General features: G+C 41.1%; 1 protein-coding gene and 1 pseudogene across 2 annotated transcripts in view; one reads left to right on the forward strand and one right to left on the reverse strand.

Annotated features, from left to right (window-relative positions):
- Positions 1 to 27,823, forward strand: part of MAMDC2 (MAM domain containing 2) — a 140,739-nt gene that overhangs the window by 22,460 nt on the left and 90,456 nt on the right. The gene's annotated exons all lie outside the window — the stretch shown is intronic.
- LOC308416934 (WD repeat-containing protein 53-like) lies at positions 8,190 to 9,226 on the reverse strand (annotated as a pseudogene). The gene has a single exon. The product of its transcript is annotated as a WD repeat-containing protein 53-like (transcript).

A 27,823-nucleotide genomic window follows, 5' to 3' on the forward strand; every position in this document is an offset into this window, starting at 1 on the left:
GTTTGCTTGCTTGCTTGCTTAGGGTTGAACCCAGGGATTTGTATACACCTGCTATGTGTTCTACAACTGAGCTATACAGCCAGTTTCTAGACAAGAAAAATTATAGGAGCTGATTAGAACCCAGGAATCTTTAGGCTATATCATGTATTCAAGTTTCACAATTCATAGAACTTTATACCAAATTGGATATGCTTAAAGAGTTATCTTTTAGTAAACACATTCTATCTCTCAAGTATCATAACAAAGAATCAAGTCTATCTACCAATTAATTGCCTAGGATATAAAGAGTTCTGTTGATGAAGAGCAAAGACAAATGACTAAATAGACAAAATACTTTTCCTTCTCATCAGAAAGCATTTATGTTCATCCCCTTTACTGGTTTTAGTAACTGGTTTTAGAATTTGTCCCAAGGTTAGATTTCACCATCCTAGGTGAAATGGTAGAAGGCTCTGGTTGTAACTAGGCCATACAATGACCAAGGACACAAATCCTGGACAACTGGACTCAAGTCTGGATATGCTTATTTCAGTACTTTTGTTCAAATTTCACACCGGATCTGTTCACCTGACTCACAGCACATGTGTCTTGTGACTCACAGAAAAAAAATCTAGGCTTAAATTCTGCTGAAATGGGACACAATTGAGAACAAATGAGTATGTGAGGACCGCATGGTTAAAGCCACCGTGGTAGGGAACTACAGGACTAAAAAGGATTACAGATGTTGTAGATCACTTTCCTTTGAACACAATAGCCACTCCCATCTTAATCAGAGCTGCTGAGATCACAAGAAACCCTCAGGACTGCAACTTTTAAATTTATTGAATAAGGAGAAGGAGAGTGACATTAGATGCTCACATGAGAATCTGTCTTCTGCCCCCTGTGTCTCCATTCCTGCTGTATGTAATATGTCCTAGCTGCACATGGTCTCCGGGGGTATCAGGTTAGAGTGAGTTGGAATGCTCACATATGCAGATATGGAAGAGTCATCACCATATTGAGGTGGGACATTTTAGTGATACAGTTGTTGTCACTAAAGGTGTCACCGGCACTCCTGAAAGTAACCCAATGAGCCTACAGTTCACCAAGCTAGTCAGGAGTGGACTCAGTCCTTTGATTATCATCAGGACCCCAATGTGAGAGAGAGATGCTTGCTCCTATTTCCCTGGGAAGATTTATACAGTGTCTAATCACATTTATTACTAGAGTACAACCAGGACATATGCAAAAGCTTAGAACTTCTCTAAGAAGTGTTTGGGTCCAGGTGCTGGCTGGGTTGTGGTGAGAGGTCTTTGGTGCTCCAAATTCCTGGTTTTCTTGCTTAGAAAGTTGGTCCCTGGTCCTTTAGGCTTCTTTTAGTTCTCTGAGGTCGGGTATGAACTTGAAACAGCAGCACTTTTGATGCCTACTGAATAGCTTTCATTTATAAACTTGATGAAACATGTCACAAAAGTCTATTGAACTTGCCTATAGATCCACCGGGAGATGACTTCTCCAGTATCCACCTTGCTCTAGTTTCTAGTCAAATGATTTTTTTCTTCTTCTCTAACTCCTCTCCCATAGATAAGGAACACCCTAAAATTAGATTCATGTGCTTCTCTTCTTTTAGTATCTTACCCAGTACTAAGCACAAAATACACACTTAATAAACAATTCTTATATAAAATGATTTTTAAAATATTGAAATGTTCTCGAATCCTATGTTTCATGACTAAGTATTTAGACCACTATTTTTAAAAATCATGTTATTTTATCACCACTGCCTTTTAAAAGTGAAAATGAGAAGATTACAATCATATGAACAGCTGCTTCTGAAGCCTACTGTTTGCTAAGCACATTATTTTAAATGATTTCTAGTCTGTCCTACAGATCGGTGTTTAGGTATTGTTGTTGGTTATCTCACTTAGGTAGTGTGAGTGTGTGTGTGTGTGTGTGAGTGTGTGTGTGTGTGTGTGTGTGTGTGTGTGTGTGTGTGTGTCTGTCTGTCTGTCTGTCTGTCTGTCTGTGGAATTATGTGCAAATGAGTGGAAGTACTCAAAAGGCCTGGTAAGGACGTTGGATCTCCTGAAGTTGGAGTTCGATAAGCCACCTGGTGTGGTGCTGGGAACTGAATTCTCATCCTCTGCAAGAACAGCCAAATCTCTTTACTGTTGAGCTGTTTTTGAGATAAGAAAACTGAAGCTTAGGTAAGCTTCCTGAAATACAGGCTTTCAAATATTACATCTGGGATTTTTACCCCAGTAACTTTCATCCCAAAGCCATGCTCTTTGCAACATGTCAGTGAGTAAATGAAAACCTACAAATGTAATAGGATTTCACTCTAAAGGTCGTTATGAGATACGTAGGAATACATATTTTTAATCTTAAAAATAAAGTGTATTAAGTACAAATTAAATGTACCTCTCACATCATTATTGTCATTAAAAACTAGTGTTAGTAAAAAGTGACTATGCATAAGACATTTTAAAATAAGTTGTTATTCATTCTTACATTGATTAAATTAAAAGTCTTTCTCTCCTACCCTCTCATGTGAGCACTACTACCACTTTATTATGTATGTTCTAGAATTGTATTTGCATTTATAAGCAAAGGGGTGTGTGTGTGTGTGTGTATGTGTGTGTGTGTGTGTGTATGTGTGTGTGTGTGTGTGTGTGTGTGTGTGTGTATGTGTGTGTGTTTGGAGGTGTCTGATGTGCTTTATCTGTATCTGTCTATCCATCATCTCAGGTGTCTTCAACTTTATAAACAACAAACATTTAACCACATAACTCCTATAAGTTTAAGAAGCTTAGAGACCCCAGTTTATGCTGGAGGATGGGGTGTCTCCAGAGGTCCTCTTCTGGGCATCCTGGACCTCGGGGTGACAAATGACTGTGTAAGGCCATACAGTTGGTAGAAGAAGGCCATCCTCTATCTAGAAAGAAACTCTGTCTGGTACTTTACCTGCGCAACCCATATTGTAACAAGAAAACAAAAGTCCAACACTGAGCTTCTGTAATAGAATGGAAAGCAACCTGTTAAGAGCCCAGGAGTTAATACTGAGGCAAATGACCAATTATGTGTCCGACTGTCTCTGAAGTATAATAAGGATAAATTAAGAAAGCATCTTTCCTTCAAGTCACAGAGAAGATATGCCTGAGAAATGAGTTAATGGTGAATGCAGGGTACGCAGGCAAAGCCCATGGGTATCACTTTCCAAGTCTGGACAGCAGTCTGACATAAGAGGCCATAGTTGCAAATGCATTTGTATCCCTGAAAAGTTGTGTCATAGTGAGCATTCTAATACAGCAGCTTTCATTGATGGCTTTTTTATATTTTTCTCTGCCAGATCTCCAGGGTTGAAAGCAAATGTATTTCAGCCTAAGAATCCTGATATTTGTGCAAAAGATAAATACATTTGTTGACCACTAATCTATCCTTTGTAAATATGATTGTTGCTAATCTAGCCATAGGTAATACCTGAGGTTTAGAGCTCTATTGGTGACCACTAATCTATCCACAGGTAGGTTTGAAGACCATTAATCTATTCATAGGTAATATCTGAGGATTATTAGAGCTCTAAGAGCTCTATTAGAATCGGCTTTAAGCCACTGAACTCTCAGAAGCTGGTAGTTTCAAAAGCACATTTCTCTTCTGGTCTTTCAACATCCTAACTGGACAGAAATTTAATCTTTATCAAAGAGAATGGTATGAGCCTCATCCAATCAGGAATCCAAACCTTTCTTGGTTCATGCTTAGAGGCCCGTCAAATTTAGAGTAGGTCAAAAAGTTGCAGAGAGTTAGGATGTCCATTTTGCAATGATGTTCTTCACTCTGCCCCTTTGCCTAGCCAGTGCTTTCCAACAGAGTGGAGCATGCTGCATCTGTACCAGAGCCACTTCCCTGCATTGTGGGCTGTTTTCACAGGACAGTCCAGGGCCCAGGATTCTCACAGTACAGATCTAGGAGGCCCTTCCACACATTTCCTCACCATCCTGTTCTTATGTGCTTTCGAGAATTTTTTAAATTTTTCTTCTTTTATGTTTATTAAGACAATTATGGACTGCCATGTGGCTGCTGGGAATTGAACTGCATGCGTCCTCTGGAAGAGCAGTTAGTGCTCTTAACCACTGAGCCATCTCTGCAGCTCCTACTTTCAGAGATTTTAGTGGGAATCAAAGTTTCTTGTTCTTTTTTTAAAAAATTTAAAAGATTTATTTATGTATGTATGTATTTATTTACTATACATGAGTCCATTGTAGCTGTCTTCAGACACACCAGAAGAGGGCATCACAACCATCTCATTAAAGATGGTTGCGAGCCACCACGTGGTTGCTGGGATTTGAACTCAAGACCTCTAAAAGAGCAGTCTGTGCTCTTAACCACTGAGACATCTCTCCAGCCCAAGTTTCTTGTTCTTACAATTGAATCCATGAGTTATTCCATGTGGTAACATAGAAACTGGATATATGACAGTAAACAGGACCCAATCCTACACTCAAGAAACTTACAGACTTATACAGGGGCAGTAAAAATAAGTAAGCAGGAGAGTTCTGGTTGAGTACTTTTTCTCCAAAGTTTATAGTACAGTACCTAATGCTTGTTGTCAACTTGACTGAGTCTAGAATCACCTGGGAAATAGGCTGCTAGGTGTGTGTGTGAGAGGTATTGCCATGATTACATTAATTGATATCGAAGGACTTGTTTTATTGTAGATGGGATTATTCTTGGGCAAGGGCTTCTGTGCTGCATGGGAGGAACGAAGCTAAGCACTAGCTTACATCTTTGTTCTGGGTTTAATGGTGTCATGTGATCAGCTTCTTCAAGCCCCTGCTGCCTTGATGTCCCCACCATGGTGGCCTGTACTTTTACCTGCCAGTTAGAATTAACTCCTCCTTTAAGTTTTTTTTTTTTTTTTTGTCAGAGTTTTTTGTCCTGTCAGGAAAAGAAATTAAGACAATTTGGGAAGAGAAATGTTTCTTCTTTGTGATTTTTAAGTATTTGCATATTCATAATGAAAAGGCTGGGAAGTAGGACCAAAGATTGAACACGAAATTCATTTATGTTGCATGATGCGTCTTATACATTTAGCCTAAAGATAATGCTATACAATGCCTTTAGCATAGCTAAGACTAATTTTTACAGGGTATTTCTTACTGTAAGTATTCAGCCATCCACTGGCCTCTACCCCCTGAGTAGCTGGCACTATAGGCATGTACCATCGTTCCTGACCTACATCTCTGCTTTGACCATGACTTGTCATGAAGCCGGGTATGGAATTTGGCACTTGTGGCAGCCTGCAAGGACTAGAATTGGTATTTGTGACCATATTGGGTTTCAGATTAGAGTTTGTCTGTGTAAAGATATCCTATACTATGAAAATTTTAATTCACAATAAGAGACCAGGTAGGGAGGGACCATCTTGGAAAACCTCACTCATAGCTGAATAGAGAGACCTCATGAAATAAGTAAGGGTATGTGTCTCTTTCTGGGGTTCAATTGCTACAGGCAAAGTATGAAAGAAAATCAAATTCCCTGAGGATAAAGCATGCTTGTAGTGTCTGAAGACATATTTAGAAGATCATGCGCAAAATTGAGGTGGAAAGCAGCCAGTTTACAGCACTTATACACTGACAAGGTGGTTTTGAGTAGAGGAAGGACATGGTCTGTTTCCTTGCAAGGATATGGTGGCTGATTGTGGGGAGTACACTGTAAGTGAGCCAGGGAACAACTAAGGAATGTAATTGAACAAAAGGTCATGGTAGCTTAGGAAGAACTGGCTACATAGCCTTTGTGTTTGATTGTTAAGATTTTCCATGTTCTAGAGCATCTGGGTTTCCTCATCAAGTCATTCAATTCCAGGGGAGTTTTCCTATAGGCCATGTGTGATTATCTAAATTGTTTGCTGGTGCTGAAAGTCAACACTCAGCAATAGCTCTGGTAGCTGTGCAGATGAAAAGAAAATCACCTTATGGAAGTTATAGTTGAAGGATAAAACTGTTGCATGCAGTTTTATGCTCTACCCGCCTTTAACTCCAGATAACAACCATGCTACTAGCCCTCATCCAGCTTCCCTTGAATCCTCAAATAAAAGACACACACACACACACACACACACACACACAGACAGACAGTTGTTTCTTTCCAGTTTACCTTTGGACACTATTGCTGGGTGACAATATCTCCCAACTGGAAAGGTGTGCCTTTATCAATTTTTTTATCTCTACCTCTTCCACCTTTCCTAAACTCCAGTTGCTAAACTCTCCAACCACCCCCCTCCTGTAGGAGCAGCCACAGGCCCCCGATCCTCCTAAGACCTCACGTGGCTGCTGGCTTCTTCTCCTTCCGAAGTATGTCAAAACTCACTTCACTCCTTCCTTGCATCCCCCCTTCTCCTCCAGTGACCTGGAAGTCCCTCCTGCACCTTCAGCCCAGCAATTGGCCCATGGCTTTCTTGTCTCGCAGATCAAGAACCAACTGAGGAACAGGACCTTAGCATTAAAAAACTGTCCCTACATAAAACCAGGAAAGTTTGCTAATAAGGTACTGAAAATCAGTAACTCAAAAAACTCTAATGTGAAAAGGTTCTTACGTGTAGATCCTAGGAGGTTTACTGGACAGGAAACTTAGATGAGCATGCTTGAGGGTCCATCCCGAGGGAATGGATGAAGAAAGAACAGGACTGGGTAAGGGAGACACTGTTCTGAGATGCCAGTTCAGTAAAGATTAAAACCTACTTCATGAACACTGAGGCACTGGGAGGGCCCTTTACCTTGTTCCAAGTTTGGATAAGGGAATCAAGCCTTCAAATTCCTTTTTCTTACACCCAGGAAAAGCATGGCATCACAGGTGTGCCAGGCCCCTTCACCAAAGACACCCTCCATCAAATTATCCAGCTGGTACTGCCTTCCAGCAACTATCCAAGCATCTGGTAGGGTAGAGGAGAACCTTCTGTTCTGAAGGACTCATTGCAATGTCTTATAGCATTCTGTGTTCCAGACTATACCCCATTCCCCTGTCTATAACACGTATGCAGTCATATTGCTTTTTCCTGAATATCCAAATTCAGTCATCAGCAACTTTCTGGTCACTTGTCAGTGGGATGAAATAGATTCTCTTTACAGGATTTATGATAATAATAACATTATCTATGCTCACACCCTCAGTAAGTTTTTAGTGTTCGAGAGAAAACATACAGCAAAAAAGTACTGGACTGATCTGGCATGTACCTTCCAGTCTGCCTTTGGCTAATACAGCTTTTACATGAGTTTTACATCTGAGTCTGGGTTTGTATCTGCTGACATGGGCAGAAGAGTAAAGTGGAAGATGCAGCTCTTCAGGATAACTCAAGAAAATCACATCAGACTCCCATTGTTTGACTATAGCCTCACAGTATGGTGTTGCCATGGTTACAGTTTCTCATTGGGAGGCTAGGTCATAGAATCAGATTGGAGCCAACAATTATGTATGTTCCATCCAGGCCTACTTGTGCTGAGTGGGATGATGTTGGATATGGCACTTATCCTGTCTGGGTTTGCATTGTGCACAATTATGCACAGGGTAGGATTCTGAGTTTGAGGTAAGCAAGCCAAGAATAAGGCAGAGGCACAAAGATGGGCACAAAACTCATTTCTGGAGTGGTTCACTGTGACTGGAACAAAGGCTAACAATTGGATAGTTGTCACAGCTAATATTAAACCCTGACCTAAGAGCAGTAAGAATTTTCTTCATAGAATTATCACAGCAACAAGGTTTATTACATAATGTTGCCTCAGTTATATGGATACATGATATGGGGCACGAAGAGTTTAAGTAAGTTACCCATCCAGCTAGCAAGTGGCTCAGATAAAAGCTAAAGCAAGTGTCATTCAAGAATCCAATCTTTAAAACACAGTGCCTCCATGAGTAATGAGCAGAAAAGGTAGAGTGAGCCTTCTATTTTGAACTTCCTGCGGAGGTGATAGGAAAAGATGTGTGTCCTTAATTCATTAGACACCAGAGATCCTGAAATTTGGTGGGTAGGCTAGTGGTAGGTCAATAGTTATTTCAGGAAGTGCATTTAGAGTTATATCCTTAGTTTAACATGTATTAGTAAAAGTGTATTTAGTAAATAAAAACCTGGATCTGCTGAAAATGGTTGCTTAGAGTGCTACTCTATTTCTTTTTATTTATGTTTTGTTAGTTCCTAAAATGTATTTTATTGGACCTAAAGTTCACTTAGGGGATACACAGATAGATACACAACTTGTCTGATCAGCCACTGCTATGCTTGTGTTCCCTTTTGTTTTTGTACTCAAGAGCCAGTTCACTTTTTCTCCGTGTTCAATGTCGAGCGTTGACAGAATCTTTGTATGGCCCTCGTTCTCTGCTCCCAGGGCTCTAGAGTTCCCTCCCTGTTTGGGTGTGCTTCTCAGGACTCTTCTGCTGCTTCTCCGTTTTATTGCTCACATCCCACAACCTTATCTTCCCATCATCCCTTCCAGTAAGCGGCAGATGGGACTCGGGCAGAAAGCAGGCCTGGGATACTCGCAAAGCATGGCCCTTAAATCCCAATTCTCGCTCACATTTGATTCCCATCACGCTGAAGATGTGCACCTTTCTCTGTACCACAGCTAAAAATATTGCCTCACAAGGCCACAGAGACAGAGTGGGGCTAATGCAGGGTTTAGGAGCCGACCAGGGGTCTGGGGGCCTTCTGTTTCCTCAGTTTCGTTCTCTTGTAAATTTGTAATCCAGACAGAATGGGCTTTTTGAATATTCCACAGCATTACCTGCATATCCAAGCTGCATGACACTATGCTTTGTGGCCTCTGAGGTCGAAAAGCCACAGAGGAACAAATGTTGGAATGTCTCTTCAGGGATCTGGTAACCCTCTTCTTTTCCAAGTCCAGGATTTTGATTGCCCCAGAGTCAGCAGCAGAAGCCAGCAGACTTTCAGTTTCACTTAATGAAAGACAATTGATTTTTTCCTCATTCACATGAAAGTGGTCCAGGCACCCTTTAAGAGACTTGACACCTAGTACACTGATGGTTTCTCCATGGGAGGCATGGAGCTTGGTGGGCAGGAGGCAGAAAAACAGACGCTGGTAACATCATCAGCCTCGTCCAACTACATGTGTCCTAACAGTATCCCATCTTCACCCCAAGCCACAAGGTCTCCACCCTCTCCTCCTGAAGCCTCCAGCCTGTCTTGACATGCATTCTGGCTAAGGATTGAAAAAGAATGTCCACCAGTCCACTTGACTGCCATGATGGCCTGGGAAATTCTGGGCTTCCTGTTCCCAGTGGCATTTAGTGATGACCTCATGCGCAGCACCCAATCCCATCAAATTTAGGAAGCGAGGCACCTCCGCTGAACAGTCACTCCCTGGCTGAGAGGCGCGGCGGGCGAGCTGGGCGTGCGCTCTTGCTTCTTGCCCTCTACCCGCATGGCAGATCCCGGAACATGTCCGCTACTCTATTTCTAAAAGTTGTGTCAATAAAAGACTTTAAAATTGCTTATGAAAGTAAAAGTAAATAGTGATGCAACTGGTTCTTAACTTGGTAAGCCATGGATTCAGAATCATGGAAACTCCAAAGGAGGCATTAACGCTATGATGGAAACACAGTGGGGCCACAGAACCATGACAGAGTAGATCCCAATCAAGCCATACAACCCTGACAGCATGATAGGACCATGGCAGCATCAGAATCCTGGAACCCTGGAGTAGTCAGTGTATCATGTTGAAGCCATGAAACTCTGATGGGGCCATGGAACACCAATGGAACCATGACCAGGCTGATAAATGACATCACTTAAAGCAGAAAGGACAGGTTAAAAAAAAAAAAAAAAAAAACCCCAAAGTTTGCTTTCCATTCAACTCTCCTAACTCCCCCCTACACTACCTCTCATTAGTTGAATCCTGCCTCCAGAATGCAGTACTGCAATGCTGAACAGGAGTTGGAGCGAGGCGGGGAGGCGTGGAGGGGAATAACATTGGGCTCCAACCCCTATCTACTTGGGAAGTAATTACAGAATAGTGAATTGAATAAGGACATACAAAGTGCATTCTAGAGGTATCTGCAAGGAGAGAGGATAGAAAGTTCTATTGCCTGAGGGGCCAAACCTGCAGGAAAGGTTGTAAATCAGGAGGAAACTAAACTCCCGAATATTCTAGCTCTTATGTGGCATTCCATTTCCCTATGCTTTCCCATGCCATTTCACTCCCAATCACACCAGAAGATTGTGTTCTTCTGGTTCCTGTTTTGTTTACTTGCAGCTATTGTTTTATGGGTTCATAAAAAAGTTAAAGAGACAAATATTAATAATGGTTACATTTATGACAACTCCAGGTGTTTGTACTGTTTTTCTAATTTTAGTACAATCTATGTGGGGTACTATGCTTTCTCTAATATCTTTGTAGCTGGGATTCATCATTATAAACATCTCATGGACAATAGGGTCATCAGTGAAATATGAGAGTGTATTTGACAAGTCTTGCAAATGAAAAACTACCTTAAGTGATGTATGATGGCTAAGATCTATAATCTTAACTCTCAAGAGGTTGAAGCAAGACTTCTATGAGTTTGAGACCTGCCTGGGCTACATATAGTGTTTCAGGCCAGTCTGAGCTATAATTTCTCTCAAGACAAGAGCAGCAGCAGCAACAACAACAACAAAACCCCACAACCCTACTTTATTCCTTACTGTATAGCACAGGCTAAAAACTATCCAAAGTATTGTTTTAAGAAAGAAATTTTCAAAATTTTCAACTTCTAAAATGTCACACACACACACACACACACACACACACACACACACACACCAAAACAAAATAAACCTTAAGATGGTCCTAAATTGGCCTTGAACTACCCTGGTGTACCTGGAGAGACAGTGTGTGCTCTGATTTCTGGAACTTCATGATCTTGAGAAGTTCCAGGAAATTTTGGAAACAAATTTCAACCAGAAACATTTGTTCTTCTAGTTGCATTCCCTCTGGTTCCTAGGACACCACTTTTGTGTCAGCCTGATCTTGGCTAAGTAGAATGTATCCTTCTTGACATTTTCCTCCACTCAGAGGAACTGCCTTAATTGCCTTTTTGCAGCACTGCCCAGTCACTCTGACCTCTTGGTCTCAGAAAGAGATGATTTGCAAAAGTCACAAGCAGGACAGTGGAAATTGTGTGCAGTGGGTGCGTGAGGGATGATTGGCAGGGCACATTTTCATTATGCATTATTAAAACCTAGCAGGACACGTGAAAGATTGCCAATCACTAAACCCTTCACCTGGATTTATTGCACTTGTTGGGAAATGTTCACACACAAAATGAGCATAGGCCTGGCTGCTCTGTGGAAGGAGAAATGGCCAGGTTGAAGCTCAGACTCTGGAGGAGTGAAGCTGGACTTGAACCACCTAGAGCTCATAAAATAAAATAAAAATAAAAACAAAACAACAAAACAAACAAACAACATTAAAACCATGAATCCCTTACAGGATTATAGACTTTGATATATTTAACAGGGCATAATTGCAACTCAGGTGTTACTTGTTTAAGAAATGACATTACTTTTGATGGAGAATCTTTGTTTTATTTTTCAGATCATAATATAATTACATCATTTCTCCCTTTCCCTTTCTTCCCTCCAAACCACCACATATACCCTTTCTTGCTCTCTAACAAATTCATGGACTCTGTTTTTCATTAATTGTTATTACATGCATATATGTATACACATATATATTTCTAAATATAACCTACTCAAGTCTGTATAATGTCACTTGTATGTATGTTTTCAAGGCTGACCATTTGGTAAATAGTCAATTGATATGCTATTTCTCCTGCTCTCAGCTTCCCTTAGTTACCTGTAGTTCTTTGTGTAGAGTTGAGGCCTCCTGGTATCCCCTACACCATCTACTTTGGCTTGTCTATTATTTTTGTCCATATTCACCTCATGTTTAGGCAATCATGTTGGTGAAACTTTTTGGTTGTAGCTTCTGACATTATCAGAGGACACCATTTTATAGCAAACTCCCTGATTCTCTGGTTCTTAAGATCTTTCCACCTCCTCTCAAAACAATGTTCCCTGAACTTTTGTGCTAGATGTATTCATTAGAACTGAGCTCCTGACTTCTGAAATTACAGGTTGTATATTTCTATGTTCTTCATTTGTAGTAAGCAGAAGTTTGCTTAATGAGGGGCAAGGACCACACTTACCTATGTGTACAAAAATAAATATTTAAAGTGTCATTGGGGAATTACATTGTTTTGGCAAAGAGGTTGTTGTAGTTTCTCCTCCAAGATCCATGACTTCTCTAGCTTTGGGTAGGTACCTAAATGTCCAGTTCTGGATGTTTCTTCCCTCTCTCTGAGCAAGCCTGAAGTTCTCTTTGGAAAAGGAAATGTAAGAGGCAGGTAGCTGAGCTGTCAGTTCTTTATAAAATAAAACATTGACATTTAGTATAACTTGTAAGTGCTAAGAGATATCCAAAAGCTTGAGTCCCTAGAAGTAGGAAACTGATCAAATAAACTGTTTAGTAACTTTCTATATATTAATTATTTGAATGATTTGGAAGACTAGGTTTTTGACATAGATCATCTATAATGTGATCTGTGACTTTTGACTAAATAGTAAACTATATTAAATCTATAGAACATTTCTTGACCTTATTTATATGTGTTTGCTATGGATTCTTGACTAATATATCTATCCCATTTGTTATTTTCCTATTTTAAAATTCTACATTTTGGTTTTTGTTCTTGGATTTTTTTTATTCTTCGTTTTTGCTTGTTATTTCTATACCTACTTGTTCCCTCACAACTTTGTTAAGGAAATATTCTGAGGCTTAAAAAATAAGGGTTATTAAAATCATTTCAATAAATATGTTGTTATGTGATTGGCTTTCAAAACAAAAGTGTGACTGGCCAAATAATTTAACATTAATAGTCTCTCATTTGTAATAGCCTCCTAGTGATACTGAAAGTCCAAAATCTAGAGTTTTACAAACGAAAATTTAAAAGACCAAAACTAATTCCTCAACCAGTAGCACTTTCCAGAGGGTCCAGAGGAGAGTACTGGTCTACCTGGAGGCACTTATTAGAGTTGTTTGTTAGAACTAAGGTTAGTAATGCTGGGTTATACTCTTTAGTAACAGAGACAAGCTTTAAGATACAGGAGGCAGCACTGAACTTAACTAAGCTATCATGATTTCCATTCATGAGTCTGAAAAATTCTATGATTGGCACCATCTTACATCCAAGGGCTCCCAGAACAAAGTAACTGCTCTGTTTTTTTCTTTTTTTTTTTTTTCATTCAAATGGAAATTAAGTTCTGAGATATCTCTTAGCATTTAAAAGTTATACTAAACTGATAACATTTATTTTTTAACAAACCAATGACTCTACTACCTGCATGTTACCTTTCATCTTCCAAAGAGAACTTAAGAATTGCTCGGCAAGAGAAAAATTAATCAAGCATCAAAGCATAAGTTATAGATACTCCTTTTCTACATTCTTTTTCATATTAATGATGTGATGTCAGATTGACTGCTGAGTAACTTATCTGAGCTAAGCTGCTGTTTGCCTCATTAAATTATCTTTCAGGATTTCTGTGCAATTAACAGAGATTGTGAAGCTAGAACATGTTTTATAAACTTAATGGTCCCTATACAAGTGGGTTATACTTTTATTGTGACTTATTAATAAAATAAAAACATGGGAAGAATTTGCATTATGTAGCCATTAGGTAACTTTTTTGTCAGCTCTGGTAGAAAGCATTTCCATTTATGAATTTGTGGATGGGGGAAAGTAGCAAAGACTATAGACTCAGCAGTTCTAGAAAGAAACAAAAGTGATCATTTAAAATAAGGAGAAGAGGCAGTCAGACAGGATCTGTTATCAATAGACAGAGAAGATGGGAGAAGAAACAAACATGAAATTGACATTTTTTTCTTTAATTTATCAAAAAAGTTCTTTGAAGTATATTTCAGAGGGAATGTGTGAACTGTAAGTAGATATGTTAGACCACTGAATTTAGGAATGCAAACCTTACATGATCTGAAGAATTCATGTTTCCACTACTCTGGGGGCTGCTCAGGAGTAAAACCTAATGGGATATATTGAAGATTAGCTACTTACTTAGTGGGTACCATCAATATCATCATTAATAAAATGACAAGAAGTGAATGTTTATTTTATATGGTGGAACCTGGGGGTCTGGTAGAAGAAATTGAAGCCTAGACTGTGTTACTCATTGAGACCCTGTCTTAAAACAAAAGCAGACACAGAAAATCAAGTGTCTTTTCTTTCAGTTAAGAACTAATAGGAGAGGAGAGGGGAGAAAAAAGATAAAGATAGCAGTGTATACAGAAATCTGTTCAAAGATCACTATGTGCTTTCATGGCCTCAGTTAGCCCAGCTTAATAAATTTAAATTAAAAGAAAGATAGAATTTGGTTTTCAGTAATCACAGGCTCTATCATTATGTGACATTTCTGACAGCACCTAACTTTACAAGGATCAAATTTCCCATTCTAGCCAGGGCCTTTCTCTTCAGGATTCATGGTCATCTTAAACTCTAGTTCCTTGCTCAGTTGCCTTAATCTATGATTCTGCTTACACTAGATTAATAATGGTAGCTCTGTGCTTCTCAAACACATTCTACAATAGCTACTGAGGCTCGTCTGGCCCTAACTGCAAATCTCTAGGCTGCAGTACAGTTATCAGCACTTTAATAGAAACCATTGAAAGACAAGAGCATGTGTCTTGCCACTCTCGCTCTGGTAAAACTTCCCTGGGTTTGCATCTAGCCAGTGAGGATTCCCCCCACCAGGCCATGTTGTATTTCTAATTTCAATAGCTTCATTCCCAAAGTCTTGAATTCACAGCAGATTACCATACTTTTGTTGCCATCTTGGCCACGCCAAAGCCTAAGTCTAACAAAGGCATAGACCAAAATGAAAACATATTTTTATTAGCTCCTATTTAAGATGCAGCAGAGCCTGTGTGAGGAAATGAGAAATGGACTGTCAGTGACTTAAGCTCTCATTTCCTAGGTTAAGCGTTTACAAATATGTGGTTTTAAAGAAGGCAGCTTTGGCTTCTGACAAGCCAAATGTGTTTGAATTTGTGGTGTTTGTACATCTTGTACCTGAGAAGCACAGGATATTCACAATAAAGTGTTGTATGAAATAAAACAACAACAAGAAACTCACAAAATAAAACAAAACCCTATGGGGAAATTCCCCCTATCTGGTCAAGGTGAAATTCTCTCCAGAGTGGTCTGACTTGTCCAGGTTCTGACAGGGGTACTTCACTATCTGTGTGATCTTTGCAGCTGGAAAACATCTTCTTGGATTACTGACAGGGTTATTGAACCTTGGCCTTTCTCCAAAGACATTGGAGAGACCAATTAGAGAAAACTCACTATTCTGCAGTAATTTATAAACAGTGCGTTAGCAGCTTTCAAATAATGTGATTTATGTGCAAGATGCTGGTAGCTTTCAGACCAACTACATCATTTTATGGTACTGTGCCAAACTACATTTTACTTTGACATTATGTTTTATAAGGTTTCTGAAAGCTTTATGGCCAGCAAGTCTGTTGATGTTTTGTTTCCAGAAGCTCAGATAAACACTACCATTTTTTTTTTTTTTGCAACTAAGTTATTTTTTTTTCCACTTTGTGGGGATGGAACTCGGGGCCTTGGTCAGTGCACAGAGCAGGCAAGTATCCTGTCAATGAGATTCAGCCCCAGAGTGGTAAAGTGTGCTTTAATAAATTTGCATGCATTGTTTTTTAGCTAATGCTATGGTACACTTGAACAACTCCAGTTCTATAAACATAACTTCTATGTGCAGTAGAAAAGAATTATGTGACTTGTATTGTAGTGCTCTTCACTTTATTGTAATCGTCTTGAAAGGCATCAGGACTGCTCTGAGATGTGTTTGAATAGACCAGGAAGGGTTCATTTATGACTCTGAGATAGTTGTGACTCATCTCGTCAAGATGGCACTGGAAATAGAGGGGCTTGGTTTTTTTCTGGTCTGCCCCACAATGTCCATCTGCCAATCCAGTCCTGTACCATCTTGTCTGTGTTGTTCCGCTCTATGTCCTACAGTCACTGACCATCACTGTAACTTCAATGTGAACGAAGAGAACACTGAGCAGACATTGAAAGCTCGGTTCCTGATCTGTGTGTACTAATCTCCTGCAATCATGGGTCCTTTGGAGAATCTGATTAAAGAAACAAGCAAGCTGTGCTTTCCTGCAAAGCATTCAGATGTCTGCAAGCTTATGGTGAATCTCTAAAATCAATACTTAGACACCAGAGTAAGAAGCCTAGGCTTATTACCTTTACATCAGCGATGTCACCTTTGATGGAGACTCCTTCTTATATAAACCGAAGGCAAGAACACTCCAAGGTAGGGTTAAATGGAAAGTTTTTATTGTAGATATGAGAGAGAAGACAGCCAGAGGCATCTGGAAGAGTCCAGAGCAGAGAGAGAAAGTAGTAGACTGAACATGGCCAGCAGACTGAACTTGGCCAGGAGAAGAGAAACAGGGAGAGAAAGAGCTGGAGACCAAGAGAGAGGTAAAAAGAGAGAACATGGAGAGAGGACTGAGAAAGAAAGAGAAAAGAGAGAAGGAAGGTCAACATAGCAGGGTTATAAGAGAGTGAGAAGCTGGGGCAGGGGGAAGCCCATGAGCTGGAAAAGTTTAGGGTAAGGGGCAGGATGAGAAGAATCAGGATGCAAGTATGCTCTCTGGAATGTGTAATAGGTACTTGTGATACTGAGAGAGCCTGGAGGCCATCATGTGTTTAGTATGCTAATAGGTACCTCAGAGAGACATTTGTCCCTTCTGCCAGTGGTAAGGGAAATGACTCCTTTGTTAGAACTTGCTCCTTTGGAATGGGTGCAGAATTTGGGAAACAGCATTTCCTTTGGACTTGATACTTCTAACTCATTTGCCTTTTGCATTAGAACATAATAGTTTTCACCATAATAAAATACCTAAGGGTGGATATTTCATCCACCTCACAGTTTTAGAGTTTGAAAAATTCAATAGTAGCATCTATCCATACAACCTCAGTGAGGGGGCTTCTGATTATGTCAATGCATGATGGGTAGCATGATGGTCAGAGCACATGACTGGAAGACAGAATAGTCACATGATATGAAGGGAAGTACAAGATCTTAGAGGCCAGGTTAACTCTCCAAAACTACCCTCACATGAGAACCAACTCAGATCCCAAGAGAACTATCTCAATCCCTTCCAGGGGGTATCACCTCAGCAACGTAGTTTCTTGATGCCTCCTCATCCCCACGTTGCCACACTGCAGACTATGTTCCCAATGCTTTGCCCTATTGTATCCAAGCCATTATGGCGCCCCGGGTTGTGGCTTTATTCTCATGGGCTCAAATAGTGGCAAATATCCCAATAGCAATTGCATTTCAGGCAGAGATAGAAAAAGTAGATAATTTCTAAGGATGTTTCTCCAGAGTTGTACTTAAAATTTATGGTGATATGCAAGGATTGCCTCTGTGCATGAGACACTGCAGTTAAACAGATGATCACTGTCTTAGTTAGAATTTTATTGCTATGAACAGACACCATGACCAAGGTAACTCTTACAAAGTGAAACATTTCATTGGAGCTGCCTTACAGTTTCAGAGGTGTAACCCATTATCATCATGGCAGGAAGCATTGACAGTGTGCAGCAGACATGGTGCTGGAGGAGCCGAGAGTTGATTCAAAGGAAGCCTGGACTATAGTGGCCAGATTTGAGCATATGTATGAGACCTCAAAGCCCTCCACAGTGACACGGTTTCTCTCACAAGGTTACACCTCCTCCAATAAGGCCACGCCTCTTAATAGTTCTACTTCCCATGGGTCAAACATATTCAAACCACCACAGTCACCATCTGTGAACTATTAATAAATCCATCTGCATGTTTTATAAGTAAAGTTCAGTGAGTCATCAAACATGTGGCAGCCTCACCTCTGTCTCCTTTCTTCTTTTAACTCCGTAGAACCTAATTTTTCAGTATTGACCCCTGGCTCTTCACCTCATGGGCCTTCTCACTTTCTTCCCCTCCATCTGTACCACTGCCCTGGGTACATGGTCTCAGGAAGGGTCAGTACCAGGCAAGCATACCCATGGCTTCTTGGTGCAGAGTATGGTGATGGTGGTACCCATACTGAGCTGCCAGCACCACCAGCAAGAAAAGCAGACAACTTACTAAAATTAGCAGATTACTTAGCTCTGTTGTAGCTGCCTTACATATTCCTGTTCACAGATGTTTTCAGTAGCCTCAAACATCACTGCAGGGTTTGGGGGAAGCCTGATTATGGGGTAAGTTGGTGTCTAGTCTGACTTCCTCTCACCACTGAGTCGCCAAAAAAAGCCTTGGTGTTTGTCACCAGGATGACCCAACAGTCCTGTAGACAGTTGCCCTGATCTATATTAACATAAGAAAACTATCTGCCTGATGTCTGTGTGTGCATGAGAGATGGGAAGGGCAGTGTATAGCACAGAGAAGAACCATCATGACAAGAGAGAGAGCCCAGTAGAAATGCAAATGCTTTATAATTAGTAACTTGAGCCACATCTTTCCCCTACCCTTTCAGTTTTGAACTGCATCCCCAAATTATATAGCCCATCCAACTGTGTCTTATAAGCCAGCCACACAGAGTTATTTAAAAAGCTGAGAAACATAGTCTTTATTCTAGTTGCTGGTAGCAACACAAAAGTCTGTGGCCACACAGGACTTCTGTTGTTGTGAAAGATGAAGAAAGTGGCTACTGGAGTAGAGATCTAGTTATTTATTCTGTATAAGAAAATAGATGTAAAATAATTACCACAGGGAAGCCCAGGCGTGATTGACAGTGTTCATAACCTGTGGTTGATTTGATTCTACAATCAACTGTTTTACTGACTCCACTTACTCAGGAAGCTGAAGCAAGACAATTGCCATTTCAAGGTGTGACTAAGCTGTTGAGTGAATTCAAAGCCAACTTACTGAGACCCTGCCTCAAAAACAAAGAGGCTCAGGTGTATAGTTCACAGACAGAACACTTATCCAGCACACACACACACAGGCAACGCACCAAGGTGACAAAGAAGGATTCACTTTAGCAAGAATACAGTCAGATGAAGTCAGGCACAAATCTAGGCAGTCTGGACTTCATTTCCCAAGCCCCAGACCTAACACCGAATGGAAATATATATGGACAGATCACCCGTCACTGGAGCGTTCATGTGAAACAAATCCCCCAAGTTGATTTTTATAAAATATTGCTGTAGAGCGTGAATATTCAATAAACTTTTCAGGATGTGTGTTGTATGTGAGGTTGTAAAGAATGCTTTAGAGTTGGGGGAACAGGAACATATGTTCATAACCTGCTCATGGCCAACAGGGCAAAAAGAAACATAATAAAATAAAAAAGAACATGTGACTAATTAGTGACAGAAACCCCAAAGATTACAACCTAGTGGTGGAAAATTTAACAGTTTCCACTATAGTTTGAGATGCGTCAGCCATGTGACCACCGAGGGAAAATATGCAACCATAGCCATCCAATGACTTGGGAGTAGGTAATAGCTGGAGCAGCGAAGGCAGCCCTGTCCCTCTTTAAAAACCCTCTGCTGGGGAAGGCTATGATCCTGTTCACCAATTCTAATGGCCCTGACCTGCAAGGCTTAGAGACTGACCTGACTGGGAAGAGAAGGGTTGGAAAAAGCAGTAGACCTGGGTATGGAAAGCTAGGAGCTGGTGAGCAGTGCACTCTGACGGGTATGCAAAAGCTGCCTGGACACTCAGCCCATCTATTATATACAGCTGAAGGTGACGGCAGGTAGGTTAGCAAATCTTGATAGGGGAAGTAGTCTCAGGCTACAGTCATCTAAGGGCTTGACGCTGTGATTGGTGCTTTCTGCACACATCTGTGCTTAGAGCAGGGGATGGCTTTGCTGTCCCCAAGAATCTGATGTTCTTGACATGGCCATGTTCATGTCAGCAATACATTTGCACCCAGAACTTCGTCCTCTCCCCACACTCAAAGGGAAACACCCCAATGTGTCTCTTTAGGGGATGCTATGTTTCTGAGATTATATTAGCTTTTCCCACCTCCCTGACTGAAAAAGCTTCATCTGAGTCCTGGACTAGAGACAGGTTTCCCATCCTCCAGTGCATTTCGATATGGGTGTTCCTCTCCCTGATAACTCTGATACTCCTCTCCTCTTGAATTCAGATGGCTCACAGCTGCCATGCTCATCCTGACAGGGTGTTTTCTGTGCTAGGAAAAATGCTGACTTACGCCCTTGAGTGGGCACATGCCAGAGTCTACATAACAGATTGTTCTCTTAAAATAGTCCTCTCAGCCTTTCCTGTTAGATCAGGTCTCAAGGCTCAGAGTCTGTTGCTAAAACAAAATGCGTACTTTCCATTGCAGATTGTCCTTTAAGACTGTGAAGGCTGTGTGTGTGTGTGGGGGGGGGGGGTTTGGGGGGGGGCAGACTTCAACTATCACCAGCTAGAGTGAGGAGCTGAGAATTTAGGTCAACTTTCTTTACTTAAAAAGCAATAAATAAGAACGAAATAAAATGCTTGCATAATGAAAGATTGTCATCCCGTCTTGGGGACCTGAGTTAATTTATTCTGGGTTTCTTCAGTCTATAGTAGCTCCAGAATGAGAGCTCGGCGCTGTGGTTTTATAGTAGAAGTAAAGAGATATAAATTGGCCATGTCAACAATGTGAAGGAGTGGGCCTGGGGAAGCAGCTCCTTTGCTAGAGTGCCTCCTTAGCACATAGAAAGCCTGTGTTTGGTCCCCAGCAGTGCATAGAGCTCAGCATAATGGGCCAAGTCCATAATCCTAGCCTCAGGAGGTGGAAGCAGGAGGGCTGCCACAGTCTTGGGGCTAGCATGGTTTACATAGTGAATTCTACCCTAGCCAGGGCTGTACAATAAGAACTTGTCTCAGTAAACAAAACAAATTAGAAACAAACAACAAAAAAAGCCCACAGATGTGGTAATAATGCATGACATATTAACAGCAGGCTGCTGTGCTGGTGCATTGCCTATAATCCCAGGACCCAGGGGGTGAGGCTGGAGGATCAGAAATTCAAGATCATCATTGGCTACATAGGAAGGGAGAAACACTGTGGATTTATGAAACTTTGTTGTAAAAAAACAAACAAACAAAAACTGAATGGACATTAGAGTTTAAAGGCCCCTTCTCCACCCTCTTTCTCAAGACTCTCACTGATACTTTAACTGTTCTGACTTCATGAAGGCCCAAAGCTATGTCTAAGATCTATTTCGGAGAAATTCTCTATGATGGTGACAGGTATCTACCTGGCTGTCCTCTATAGTAACCATGACAACTGCACAACTGAGATGTGGCTAGCATGCTGGGGAAGTAAATGTTTAGCCATATTTATTTCAAATAGTCCAACTAGCCACATTTAGACAGCCAGTGGCTACCATTCAGACAGCATAGTGCTTCAATGCCTAGAATGAGTCCCAGGGATTACAATATCTGAGTACTGTCTTCATATCCAGTTAAGACATTAGTGTGTTCATTCCCCAGATGATTGACCTTCATTCACTCTTCTGCTTTGGACAGTCTGAGAGGTATGGGCCACTTAAGACATCCTTGCTCCTTACGGGGCATCATGGAATAGATATGTGAGTGTCAAGGGTTCCTTGTCTGTGCTGATTTTTTTTTTTTTTTTTTTTTTTTTTTTGCCAAAAAGCAAGTGATAATAGAAAAACAAGACAAAAAAGCCAAGAACCAAAACTCACAACTTTCATCCTAAAGAGAATAAAGACAGTTTATTCTGAAGCCATTTTGAGTAACTGTGGCCTGATGATACAGTTATCGGATATCCAGATTCTGTGTTCCAGCATGGAAGCAGGCAGTTTCATGGTTTTACAGAACAAGAAAAAAAATCAGCGAATCAGTTTCTGTAGACAGAGCTTCTCTCCACTATTTCTCACAGAATCCAGAGACTCAGTCCTTGAGGGGGAGGCTAGCAAGAACAGGATAAAATCACAACCCACCTCAAAGCCCCACACCACGGGTGTGAAACCTCATTTGCATGGATATCTTCCTTGAAACTGAGACTCAGTTCTTTCATTTGATTTGACCTTAATTCTACTCATCCTTGCTTAGAATTTGTACCTGAACATAGAAAGCATTGATTACCACAGTGCAGTTTGTGGGACTGTGGTACCAGTGTAATCACAGTATTATTGCAAAACATTACAGTATAGATAGCCATGATGGCATCTTAAGGTCAAATGCCATTTCATATGGAGTCTTTTTCAGCCCTATATTAGACGGATAACTCTGCTACATCTGGTTTCTTCTCCTGGAAATACTCTCCTCTGCATTAGTTTCAAAGGCCCTATGTATTTTCTTACACTGCTGATTAATAGACAATGTGTAGTTGGAGTCTCTTCTTTTGGGTCCTCCCATGTCAACAAAAGTCTTCATTCCATTTGAGACTCTGGACCCAGTCCAGAATCCTCCTTTTATTAGGAAGTCTACCTTGAGAAAAGACTGGAGGTAAGTTGAATGGCCCACAGCAAACCTACTCTACCTCAAGTCCAATTATCTTTGCTCCTAAAATTGCACCCCCACATGTTCAGTCAACACACAAGTCACCGTCTTCTAGAATTGGCATTACTACATCTACAGACTTAGCTGATTTGTTTTGTGATCACGGCACAGGGTGGATCGCCACCTACTGCTTTCTTACATCCACTCATGGGTAATAAAAACATGCATTATTTCACTGTCCTCAAAACAGAAGTCTTGAGATGCCACAAGCAGGTGACTACTGGCCCACTCTTCCTCCCTAACAAATCCTGCTGGCACAGACTGTTACTTTGGACGCATGGATGTGGTGTGGAGACACAGAAGCTATCAAAGGCCTCATTCAAAGAAGGAACTCATAACACATTCCAAGCAGCTATAAGAATGACATTAAGTATTTCCCTCTCCCTCTGAGACAGCACCCAACAGAGTGCCATGAATATAAACAGCCGGAGAATCACAGCTTTTACTGTGTGTTGTTGATGAGCACACATGGTTCTTGAGCGTGCAGTGTGGGTGGTCTGTTGGGGGGTTATGGATCAAAGCCACCAGTTTTCCTCTTTGCTCAGGCTCAGCTGGTTGTTTCTGAGCACTTGACTAATTGCTCATGAGCTGCACATTTTATGGCCCCTTCTAAGTTTTTTTTTTTTTGACAAGAAAATGGCTACTTGTTTACTCTCAGTTGTCATAATAAATCTGTCCTTTACAAACCAGAGAGACAGCATGGCCACACACAGGTGGATGAATTTCCAAGGACTTCCTGGGAACTTGAGAGTCCACTGGAGAATCTTAAGGGAGTCATGAGGCAGTGTGACTCCAGCCTCTACCCAACAACACAGGCTAAGTGCACCTGTGCTTGGTCTGCCGGAGTGGAAATCTGTGCAGCTGTAGAGGATTAGACTGAAGCAGAGACTGTCTACAGACAGAGTTCCCTGGGCCCTGTGTTATGTAATTTTGTTGCTCAATATCACTCCTATTTACTCTGTATTTGCAGAAACATTTAAAACTCAATGTTCATTCTGCAAAGCGGAGAGTATTTCCTTCAGTTCCTGCTTGGGGCTGGGATATCCTGTAGTGATTGGAGTTCTGTTTGTTTGGATTTGGTTTTTTTCCTGTAGGGATGAGAATTAAACTGTGGGCCTCACACGCGCTCGGTGAGTTACCACACAGTAAATAAGCTAGGCTTTTTAGCAGTCTTGCTGTTTATTATTGTATGGGATTTCAGGAGAGAGAGAGGATGTGTGTGTGTGTGTGTGTGTGTGTGTGTGTGTGTGTGTGTGTGCGTGTGTGTGTTTGTGTGTGTGTGTGTGTGTGTGTGTGTGTGTGTGTGTGTGTGTGTGTGTGGCTATTTTAAATGGCCAATAAAAACCTATTAAAAAACCGACTAAAGTGTGGGCAGGCACAGATGACGAGTTGACAGGCTTCTTTGTCCTTTTCCATTCCTTTGAGGTGAAAGGTGTTTCCCTCAACTGCTCAATATGCATAGAAGCATAGACTCTTGTTTATATAATTTGCAAATGCACACTATAGCCTTTATATGCCCTAATGATAAATACATATCCACACTCATGCATATGATATATCTCTAAATTCTATATATGGTCACCTCATTCTCTTTAGTAGTTGCATGGAAGTCTATAATATAATCATTATCTATCTAGTCATTTCTCTATTGCTGGGGTTCCCCCCTCCACTTCTCCCTACCCCCTTGATCCCTTCCTTTCCTGCTCCTTTCATTTTATTAAGCACAAAATGCAGTCCTCTGCACCAGTGGAACTTTCAGATTCAGTTGAGTTGCAGGAGCATTTGGGAAGATTGTTTGTGTACACAGTTCATTCCCTGGGTTTCCATGTATCATTGCCAATCCATGGCTTGGAAGCCAAATGCTAAACTGTAGCTTGTGGCCAAATGCAAATTTAACATCGAGGAATGGAAAATCTTGCAAAGTTTCTAAACGGTCAGGAAGGTTTTTTTTTTTTTTTTTTTTTAAATAAACTCAAAATCAGGTCTAGTTTCTATTTTACAAAAAAAGCAAAACAAAACAAACAACAACAATAAAAACAAATAGTGGGGAATTGTCTAATTTTTAACAATCACCTTAAGTACACTCCTCTTCCAGCCCAAACTAGGATTGCATGGATGCTGGGATCTGAATTCAGACCATCATGGCTAAACATCTTTCTCCACAGTTTCCTTGATCTTATTTCCATATCATATTTATAACATTTAAAAAGCCCTAGTGTTCTATCTTGTCTATTTATTGTTAGTAAAGGCGTGACGGTTGCAACTACCCTTCCTGAAGATGAACAAAGTCCAAGAACCTTTAAAAACAATAAGTCTTCTGTTTCAGTCTTCTCAAGTCTTATGGTAACCTGAAGATAGCATTGCTCAAAGTGATAACAGAAATGCATTGATAGACTGTGCAAATTGAAAGGAAGCCCCACACTGATCCAAGAAGCTAGCCTTGCACCCAATCCAGAAGAAGGCATTTCATACATTATCTTTCTCTGAAGACTCATTATGGCTGAAAGTTCCCCCAGGGAATGTCCAAGGACTCACCCCAGGCATACCATAATTCAGTCTTCCTCTGCCAAGAGATTTTTCTCCTTCCAATCTCACATCCAGTCATGCTTCCTAGGTCTGGAGAAGTCCAGGAGATGAGCATGGCCAAGGCCCAAAGGAAAGGCTAAATGCAAAGGGCAAAAGGCTTCCAGAGCCCTCCATCTCCCTCCTTGATTCAGCCAATGGAATGCTGTGATGTGAAGATTTGAACAGGGTCAAAGCTACTTTAAATAACCATTGCTAAGTTCACAAAAGGACGGTGCTGGCAGTAACCCTAAGTAAACTGTAGAAATGTGTAGGAATTATAATTTTTTAAAAAATTAAAAAGAAAAGAGGAAGAGAAGAAATGACATAAAAGAATCCAAATTTGAGTCTACTGTGAGTTTCCTAGGAAAGACAGCAATTGTCATGTTTAAATGTAAGTGTGCTCTCCCATCAAATGCAGCAGGTTTTTATGGTTTGACCTCAGTCATTTCTGACTTGAAGTGTCCCTGACTTCATATCTCTCCAACGTGATTGGGACACATTTTCCTCCTTCCGTAAACCCTGTCTTTTAATCTAAGAATCCAGAGAAGTGGCCAGGCTTCTCTGCATCTAAAAAGAAAATTAAGAGCTCTGGCAGCCTTAAGTCTAGAGAGATGTGTGAGCCTCTCAGCGCAGGTGTGGGGCTACTTCTACAGAGATCGCTGCTGAAGGGCCAGTTAGGAAACAGGGCCAATCATGGAAGTGATTTTTCTTTGAAGAGCCCATTTCCTGCTCATCCAGACCTGCATGCTTAAAAAGCAATTTCCTCTACCTGGTCCACTTTTGGCTCTCACAATACAATGCCTCCTGCAAACCAGAACTTTTTAGTAAATGCCTGCCCCCCCCCCTGGAAAAAAAGGAATATTGAAAATGTAAGCAACAATACTCTAGGAGAAACTCTTTGTGAAAACTTCCATTTCAATGTTCTTTTTAGCTCCTAACATCTTCAAAAGGTTCAGTTAACTTGGACCGCGCTGTCTCTCAGTGGCAGAGCATTTGTCTGGAATAGGTGAGGCCCTGAGCATCGCACACACACACACACACACACACACACACACACACACACACACACACACACAGGCACACGCACACGCACATGCACACGCACCCCTTTAGAGTTAACAATGGAATCATAGGACATTTACTCTTGTGAGTAAAATCAGAAGGTCAGACGTCAGAATGGCCATTATGAGCAACTTTGGAAAATGGAGGGAAAAAGAGGTGTCCTTTTCAGGTTTGAGCATGGGCTTTCTATCCCAGAAGTCCTCTCCCTGTATATGCATACTGTCTCCAAAACCACTGAACAGTGACTCAGCACCCTTATTTCAAAGTGTTTATCTCTGGGACCTTCCGACTTTTGTGTTATTAGATGACATCTGTTTTGAACTGGTTTTCTAGAAAGCAGTTCCCATCTCAGATTTTCCTTTCTTATTCTACAACCAAAACAACAGGTGAAAAGGCTGCGTCATCTGGGAAACTCTTCTTGCATAGATACATCCTGTCCTCTAAGCCAAAAGCAAATCCTTCCTGCTGGGGTATTCACAGCTGTCTGTTCTATCAGTCACAGGATAGACACAGCTTGAGACAAGGTTGACAGTTTATTCCGGAAGCTAGATGCTGTTCTCCATCCTTGCAGCTACAATCTGTTAACCTGCTCTGAGCTCCCAGGGAGTAGTGATCAAGCTTCTTGCCACCCACCAGAGTTCTCTAGATTTGAGAATGAAAAGACACACACACACACACACACACACACACACACACACACACACTCACAAACCTTTGTATTTTGATATGCCTTAACTGGCTCAATGGTTGGGCCACTCCTGAGCCTCCACGTGGCTAACACACTCCCCTCTGATATTTCTGATATAATTGCTAAATCTATATTTCATCTCTGCTACCCCACTTCCGGTGGCTACTTCCCTGACCCTTACATGGCTGGATGCTTTCTCTCCTGCAGCTTTCCCATCATGGTGATTCTGCTCCTTCTTCCTATCTTTATCCCATCTGGGAAATCTAAAAGTCCCATCTTCATCTCCCTGCCAAGCCACTGGCTATTAGTAACTTTACTGACCAATCAAAAACTAATCGGAGGCAGGGCCTTCAGCATGGGGACACATAGATTCCTGTGTGATTTGGGGAGATGAATTAAGACAAAGCATTAGAACCAATCCCCAGCAATCCTCTAACTTTTCCTTTTCCTTTATCTTTGCCATGAGTCAAAGCCCCATCTACCAAACCATGGAAGAAGACAAAAACAATGATCACTCTGAGGCACCTCAGGTTTTCATTCATTGCTAAGGGCCAGTTCAATAACATTACTGAGAACTGACACAATTAAAATGTGCAAATCAGGCAGAGAAGCATTTTGTGTCCATTCCAGTGCAAATGAGCAGGCTGTCTAGCTCTACCACATACTTGCTAAGAGGCTTCAGAACAATCTAGAGAAGCACTTGGACTAAATGGCTTCTCAGCTATTGTCTAAGGTTAATGTTTCACGATCTTAAAGACCTCCCACTTTGTAACATAGTCCTATTTGGCCCCCAAATGCCACAGGAAACTGTCTGTTGGCAACTCTCGGTTTCTATGCTGGCACTTGTTTTTTGTACAGTGGGACCACTCATGCTGGATTTTATTCAGGCTTTTCACACTCTATTCCTGTCCTGCCCTGCCAGGTCG

Source organism: Micromys minutus (genome assembly GCF_963924665.1).
Source record: "Micromys minutus genome assembly, chromosome: 2".
NCBI classification, from domain to species: Eukaryota; Metazoa; Chordata; class Mammalia; order Rodentia; family Muridae; genus Micromys; species Micromys minutus.